General features: G+C 50.7%; 1 long non-coding RNA gene across 1 annotated transcript; it reads right to left on the reverse strand.

Annotated features, from left to right (window-relative positions):
• Window positions 1–1925: 1925 nt before the first annotated feature.
• On the reverse strand, window positions 1926–7695 carry LOC122365468. Its single transcript, XR_006253758.1, has 3 exons — window positions 7663–7695; window positions 4615–4735; window positions 1926–2004 (listed from the first exon to the last, which is right to left on the reverse strand). It is a non-coding gene; the product is annotated as an uncharacterized LOC122365468 (long non-coding RNA).
• Between the last annotated feature and the right edge of the window lie 405 nt (window positions 7696–8100).

Here is an 8100-nt window from a genome sequence, read left to right on the forward strand (position 1 = left end):
GAGATAGTGAGCCCTGCACGTGCGGAAGGGCGAGAGGGTGCTTCCAACGGGCTTGCACAAAGCACCCTTCTAACCGGTCGCTAGCGGTGTGCCAAATTTGAACGCAATCGGCCCAGCCGTTCCTGAGATCTGGAAGCGCCATTCTGCACGTGCGCACGTGCAAACGGGGTCCAAAATGACTTTTGCACGGCACCCTACTAACTGGTCCCCAACCGTGTACCAAATTTGAGCGCAATCGGCCCAGCCGTTCTCGAGATCTGGAAACGCCCCCTGCACGTGCGCACGTGCAGTAGCACCCTAACCGCAACACATGGGAATGCATTGCCTGGTGGGTGCCTACCTGTATGCCAAGTTTCAGCGAAATCGCCCCAGTAATTACCGAGTTACTGAAATGGGAACAAATTTGGCACCTCTTATTGTTGTATTTTGCACGTGCACTGGGGGTGACTCACATGCATCGAGAGTATCCTATTTTGGGTAGAAGGGATGCTGCTACCCTACAAAAATTACCGCAAGTCAATCGCCCAAGCGGCTGCTGAGATATGAGCCTTTCAAAATCACTACTTTTGCAAAACAGCTTGAACCTCCTTGACTTTTCACGTGGCACGTGCCACGACGGTCACTGAGATGTATCAAAAGTAGTCAATTACGGGGTAGAAGGGATGGGGCTACCCAACAACAAAGACCGCAGGCCAATCGGTCCAGCGGTTGCTGAGATAGAAGCCTCTCAAAAGCGTTACAGGCCGGGCCGGGCCGGGCCGGGCCGCTCATACTGAGATTTTTCCGTTATATTGAAAAGACTCACTTCGCTCGCTGCGCTCGCTCGCTCGTAACAAACTGTTGTAGCGCAAACATCATCCGAGCCAGCGGAATGGTGCGCCTCTTGCCGACATTGCCCGCTGGCAGCTGTTCAGCGACCAGCCTCTGCATCTACTGGTGTGCGAGGTTACACATACATACAGAGCTGCGCCGCACCTTCTTCCGCACAGCAAGCAAACGAACAAACATCATCACAGAAACTCACGAGATGACACGGCGCGTGACTACCGAGTCTCACGCCGAGTCGGAGCTGAGACGGCCGCGGCCGGCGGGCCTCAGACCGGCCCCTGGACGTCGATGTCCGGCGGGCCTCAGGCGGGCCCCTGGACGTCGATGTCCGGCGGGCCTCAGGCGGGCATCAAATGGACCTCAGGCGGGCCCCTGGACGTCGATGTCCAGCGGACCTCAGGCGGGCCCCTGGACGTCGATGTCCAGCGGACCTCAGGCGGGCCCCTGGACGTCGATGTCCAGCGGGCCTCAGGCGGGCCCCTGGACGTCGATGTCCGGCGGGCCTCAGGCGGGCGTCAGGTGGACCTCAGGCGGGCCCCTGGACGTCGATGTCCAGCGGACCTCAGGCGGGCCCCTGGACGTCGATGTCCAGCGGGCCTCAGGCGGGCCCCTGGACGTCGATGTCCAGCGGGCCTCAGGCGGGCGTCAGGTGGACCTCAGGCGGGCCCCTGGACGTCGATGTCCAGCGGACCTCAGGCGGGCCCCTGGACGTCGATGTCCGGCGGGCCTCAGGCGGGCCCCTGGACGTCGATGTCCAGCGGGCCTCAGGCGGGCATCAGGTGCACCTCAGGCGGGCCCCTGGACGTCGATGTCCGGCGGGCCTCAGGCGGGCCCCTGGACGTCGATGTCCAGCGGCAGGAAGGTGTCGCCGTCGGTGGCCGAGCTGGCCGGCGGCGGCAGGAAGGCCGCTGTCGAGGTCACGCCCGGCGACGCCAGCACGCCCACCGGGCTGATCGGGCTGCCGCTAAAGGCCGTGGTGCCCGGCCGCGAGGGGAAGATGCTGCCGCCGGTGACGCCGCCGATGCCACCGATGCCACCGGTGACGCCGCCGATGCCGGTGCCGATGCCGGTGATGCCGGTGCCGATGCCGCCGGTGCCGCCGCCCACCCTGAAGCCACTGAGAGTAACGTAGCTGCGCACAGGGTGGCTGGATTCGTGGATTGAGCCGTCAATTATCTGCCGGAGACAATGTAGTTGTAAATTGAAAGTTTATGCACGACTGAATGCAAGCAATGGGAAGCTGTTGCGTTTGCAGAACAGGCCAAATAAATAGGAGCGGCGCAACATGCATAGTTTGCATACTTTACTCGTAATCCCCGAGCAATGCGCATTGAACATGCAAGACATTATAGAAAACCTCATCCAAAGCTTGGCCATTACCAGTTGTGTCATTTATAAATCACCTACCTCATTAAGCTTCTAATCTGCCTACCTTTTGGTGGCCCAAGTTAGGCTGAGTGACACTGGCTAGATCAAATGCGATACAAAATAACTGGTGAAGTTATCCTAAGCCAGTAATACTGAGCACGTAGTAGGCAGGTCCACTGAAGCAAATACCGGGTGTCCCAAAAGTAAGGTCATCATTTGTTTTGGCCACACCGCCAAAAATACGCGATGGATAGAAATAAATAGGACATCATATGAAAGAGCATTTTATAAAATTTTATTCTGATATACGTATGAGTCAATACATTGGCTCGTAGCCCCACATTTGCTGCTTTTCTGCATGGCTACCATTTCGGGCCGCGTGCACGAATAGACTGCGTTTTACTTCCTCCACTATTCTGGAGCGATTCTCTGGTGAGATGCCGCTATGTTTGCTCGGAGGGATCATCCTGTAGTTCTTCCCGGCTCGTTGGGTTGTCCTAAAAGACAACCTTTCCGTTGTGTACCCAGAGAATAAAAATATGAAGGTGTAACGTCAGGTGACCGCGGAGGCCATTCAATGGCGTTGCCCTGACTGAAAATTACGCGATCTCACATCCACTCTCGGAGACAATGCATGATCTTCAGGACGGTGCAAGCATAGTCTCCATCCTGCTGAAACCACTGCTGGTTGATGGTGTCGGCACAGCTGCGTTGCGACGAGCGGAAGAACCACTGGGAGGACTCTCGGCCACCTCTCTTGATTTATTTTCACCCGATTCCCGCTGTCGTCCTCAGGACCTCGAAGCACAGGTGGCTAAGTATACATGCCCTGTGCGTACATTTTACCTTTTTTCTGACGTTTTACCGGTTGAGGCGAAACTATGCATGAGTTCAGAGATAGGGCGAGCTGATAGGGTCTGCTTAGGGCCGAAAACTAGGCGGTATTTACCCTTTGTTTTAATGACGGACCCTCTCTAAGAGTTGAATTTCGACCTTCTCAGTTTTATGCCTACTGCTCGGTGTAGTTATGATCAAAAATGGTTTAAGCATGCAAGAAAATAATTTTATGGATGTATCTTGCACGTGTTAACCCGCGCCGGGCCGGTGCTCTGAAATTCCGCGCCGGGCCGCGGGGGGTGTTTGAACACCCCCCCCCCTTCTAACTCGGCTCCTGGGCCACGTAGCGACACGCGGTAAGCGGCAATCGAAAGAACGTCCAAAATAAGGACGAAAACACTTCGGTCATTTTTTGGGTCAGGTCAAAGGTCAGGTCACCAGAGGTCACCAAAGGTCAAATGTTCACTATTTCAACATTTTGGAAACTGCCAACGGCTATCTCCGGAACCGATAGAGCTACAGCGCCGCAAAAAAGCGCATTCGATAGCCCTTTTACAGACCTTTCTGAGTGATGTTCTCAGATTTGACCTCAGGTCAACGGTTTAGCCTCCAGAGGGCAAAAACTCCAAAAATAGCCGTTTTTACGAAAAACGTTTTTTCGGCAATAACTTTTGACTCAAAAGAGCTATGACATTACTATTCCCAGCATCGTGTTCCTCTCGTCGAGACGCGTCGAATGAACTATAATTTGACCTTGAAAGGTCAACTTGAAAATTTGACCTCAGGTCAAGGTCATGACCTGACCGGAAAAGGTCATGTTGCATATCAGTCGATCCGCAACGTCGAGCCGAACACATCTAAGGCGTTTTCAGCGCTCTAGCACGCCTCTATCAGAAGTTATCATCGAAAAACTGTTAGATTCTGTTCGTGACCTGAGATGACCTCGGGGACATAACGAGGGGTCACAGTTGCCATTTTCTGGTTCAGTGTGTCTATTTTACCTACATCTCGATGTTTGAGAGTGTCTAGAATAGCGTTCGTGCAAAACAGGCGCTTTTCAATTTTCTCCCATTGACTTATAATGGAGAGGCCGCAAAATTGACCTGACCTTAGGTCAACGATATCAAAATTCCGAGATATACATTTTATAGATAGTGTTGCTCTAATCAATCGCTGAAAGTTTCAAGGCAATCGTTCAGTCGGTGTAGCTATGACGAGCATTCTTATTTTTTCTGAGGTGAGGTCACTTGGCGTGACCTGGTGACCTGACCTAAGGTGACCTGGGTCTGAAATTTTCACAACATGTGCGGAAAAGATGCACGAACAGGTGTGCCAAAAACGGCGGCGCTCCGCGCCGCCGTTTTTGAGATATCTGCGAAAAACCGCAAGGGGGGGTGTTCAAACACCCCCCCCCCCCCCGGCCCGGCGCGGGTTAAAATTAGAAGTGATTCGGACTCTTACTTCTCGAGATATTTAAGTTTTAAATCATGACCTTACTTTTGGGACACCCGGTACTTAGATTAAAGGCCTGTCAAAGCTCCTCGCTCCGTCCCGGTCCCCGTGGCGGCGCCGGCGGCTTACCCTCAGCTGGATACGGTCGCCGCGATTCAGATAGGCGATGCCCGCGTTACTCGCCGTGCTGTAGTCCAAACCACTGCCGTACCCCGTAAACAGCTCCTCGTTGTTTCTAAACACGGCCAATCTAAAGACAGAGGCGAGAAAAAGAAAATATGATGCATGATTCGTCACAATGCATCACATATAGGCGGCGGAACGGGGCGAGGGGCAGGCACCGGTGCACCATGCCCCCTTGATTTTGTCATTTTAACATTAGCCCTATGGACGTTGCAAGGAAAGAATGGGACCAAAAGTCGGCAGTCCCCCCCCCCCCCTCCCTAAGGCAATATAACTCATTAGAACTGCAATTTTCCTCACAGACAGACAGACAGACAGAATGAATGAATGAATGAATGAATGAATGAATGAATGAATGAATGAATGAATGCATGAATGAATGAATGAATGAATGCTCGTGATGTAACTAATCATAAACATAATGCACTGGCGGAGGTTATGAAGCAAAAATGCAGCGAAAACGTTCCGGACTCTCTCTCTAAAGGCCGCCCCACTCTGGACCTCGCGAGCGAGTTGCGAATCTGCGGGTTTCGGGTTAGCGGCTACTATATTCATTCGTGGAGTGAGAACACTATTCTCTTATACTCAATCCATGAATGCTGTGAAGACGATACACCTTTAGAAAATTACGTATTGTCTCAATAAAAGCAAAACGAACCTATAACCGACACCACCAAAACACCTCAAATCTTGCAGCCCTCGCAGCGAGGAAAACCTAAAAAGTTGACTCAAAATCAACTTTTGGAATGCGAGGCGAGATAGCTCGCAAGTCAAACATTTTCGGACTCACTTTTTAGATGGCGGTGTGGGTCACTTAACCTAGAATGTATTGTTTAACCCTATTAGTGGCAGGCTCCTGGCTACCCCATATTAGTGGCAGGGGGGGGGGGCTGTTTACGACCCCCCCTTGATATCTCGAGATCTAATCGGCCGATTTTCAAAATTCAAACGGCATTCGATTTGGCTCAACGAGATCTACATTTCTAAAAAAAATAAAATTAAAAAATGTCAATAGGGGGGTAGAGGGGGGTAAAAACGGGCAAATTGCAGATACATTTTAGACTGTTTATCACGGCTTGGTTTCTGAACCAATCTTAACGCAACTTTTGCCGATCGATAGAGAATGAACCAGGAATTCACATGGATCCTAAAAATATGCATTTTCAAAAATCATAGGCGGATACAGATCATTGAGATTGGGGGTACACAAAAAGTATAGTAAATAAGGTTTTTGTTGGTACTGTTTCTAAAAAGGGTGGCAATGGTCTTGTTATGATACAATTTTCTTATGAGAGAACGACTAAAATTGTATTGGTCATGCATAGGCGGTGTCAGGGCACCTATGTTGGGAGGTAAAAAATAACCCCCCTTTTTGGACGCCTGGATCCGCCTATTATAGCAAAAACGTGTCAAAAGAGGATGCACAATAACTTTGTATATGTTATCACATGATACCTTTCATTCACTGTTCGTTAACTGGTGCATCATCGTGATCTTCGCCCAAATGACTCGCTTCACGAATAGGACCCCCCAATTCCCAGTGCTCTGGAGCCGCCCCTGGTAAAGTTATGAACTTGAAATTTTCAGGAAATGTGCCCAATTTAGTTTTAGGAAAAGTCAGAAAGTTTCAGCATCGTAGCTTTAGCGGTTTCGGAGATATTCCCGAAAAACCTGAGGGGTGGATAAAAACAACCCCCCCCCTGCCACTAATAGGGTTAACTTTGAATAAACCCCGAAAACCCACAAACTCGCAACCCGCATGCGAGGTCCGGTGTGGGGCGACCTTAACCCGCGCACCGACGGGGGTCTGCGCCAACTTAGTACCGACGGGGGGGGGCGGATGACCGCCCCCCCCTGAGATCTCGAGAACGAAGCAAGATAGCGACAAGCGGTAAACGGCATCGGATACGCACGGTCAAGATCTACAATTTTTACTAAGGTCATTTTCAGGTCAGGTCAAAGATGACGTCACAGGGGTCGAAAACGTCAAAATGGCGGCGCTAAATATGGAGAGAGTTTTTCTCGAATAACTTTCGAATTAGTCAAGATAGGAACAAACTAAGGGCATCATCGTGATCCTCTCGTCAATCCGCATCGAATGATATATATGTTGACCTCGAAAGGTCAAGGTCAAAGGTTGACCTCAGGTCACGTGACCTCGAGGTCATCATGTATATCATTCGATGCGTCTTGACGAGCTGAACACAATGAGACCATCCACGCGTCTGTATCTTGCTCCTGTACGGAGTTATTGGCCAAAAACCTTTGGTGACCTTTGATGACGTCACATGACCTCACAGCTGCCCAACAGCAAAACAGACCTCAAGGTAGTGAAGGTTGATCGTATATGAAGTCATGTATGGTATATGGGGCCATTCCGACCCGTTTTAGTGGTAAAAACAGGGAGTTGATTTTTCCCCCATTGACTTATAATGGGGAGGTCGCGAAATTGACCTGACCTTAGGTCACCGATATCAAAATTCCGAGATATACAAATTGTAGCTACTAATGACCTAATAACATCCTGCGACTTTCAAAGGCCTCCGACATCTACTGTAGCTCTGGCACGGTGACAAAGTTGCAAAAAAGTGACTTGAGGTTGGGTCATTCAAAGTGACCTGGTGACCTGACCTTGAAAGTTAGGAGGTTCAAACTTGCACACCATGTGTAAAATTGATAAGGAAATAGTCATACCAAATTTCGCGGCGCTACGCGCCGCGGTTTTCCCGCTATTCGCGAAAAACCTCAGGGGGGGCGGATATCCGCCCCCCCCCCCCGTCGGTGCGCGGGTTAAAGAGAATTCAGCTTAGCTACCGCTTTATGCCGACGTGGCTCGTGCATATGCGTTGTAAATTGTTAATTATAAAGCATTAGTTTCTTCTTTTTTGCTTATTATAAAGAGAGTAAGCGCATTAACACCATTTCTGGCTGCTATTGCACTACACACTGGCGCCCTGTTGTCAGCTCGCCTGTCTCGCTCGTTGGTGGCCTTACGTCAGCGTCCGCTCGGGCCGGGAGAGGCCGTGGAAGGTCAGGTAGGGGAAAGTGGGGTAAGACGGGCACCTTAACTTTGGAGCCATTTTTCGGCCGGTTAGAAACATCATAGAAACGGGAAACTGGGTGAAAACCTTTTTCAGACATTTTACTTTCATTTGCCAGAAGATGAGACTTAGACCTGATTCAACAAATAAACTGCAGCTATTTTTGCAAAACCTTGCAAAAACCCGTCTTACCCCACCCCATGGGGTAAGACGGTCACATGGGTAGGGCAAGACGGCCAGCTTCTTTCACCGATCAGCGCAGCTCGCAACAAATGCCCGAGATTAGCCGCATTTATACAGTCGCTCGTTGGTCTCAAGTGCTTCGGAAATGGCAGTATACGAGATTCGTGCAGAAGGCGTATGCTCCTATATAGGCCCTAGTTCAGAAGCC

Source organism: Amphibalanus amphitrite, unplaced genomic scaffold (genome assembly GCF_019059575.1).
Source record: "Amphibalanus amphitrite isolate SeventyFive unplaced genomic scaffold, NRLGWU_Aamphi_draft 000741F_arrow, whole genome shotgun sequence".
Taxonomy (NCBI): Eukaryota; Metazoa; Arthropoda; class Thecostraca; order Balanomorpha; family Balanidae; genus Amphibalanus; species Amphibalanus amphitrite.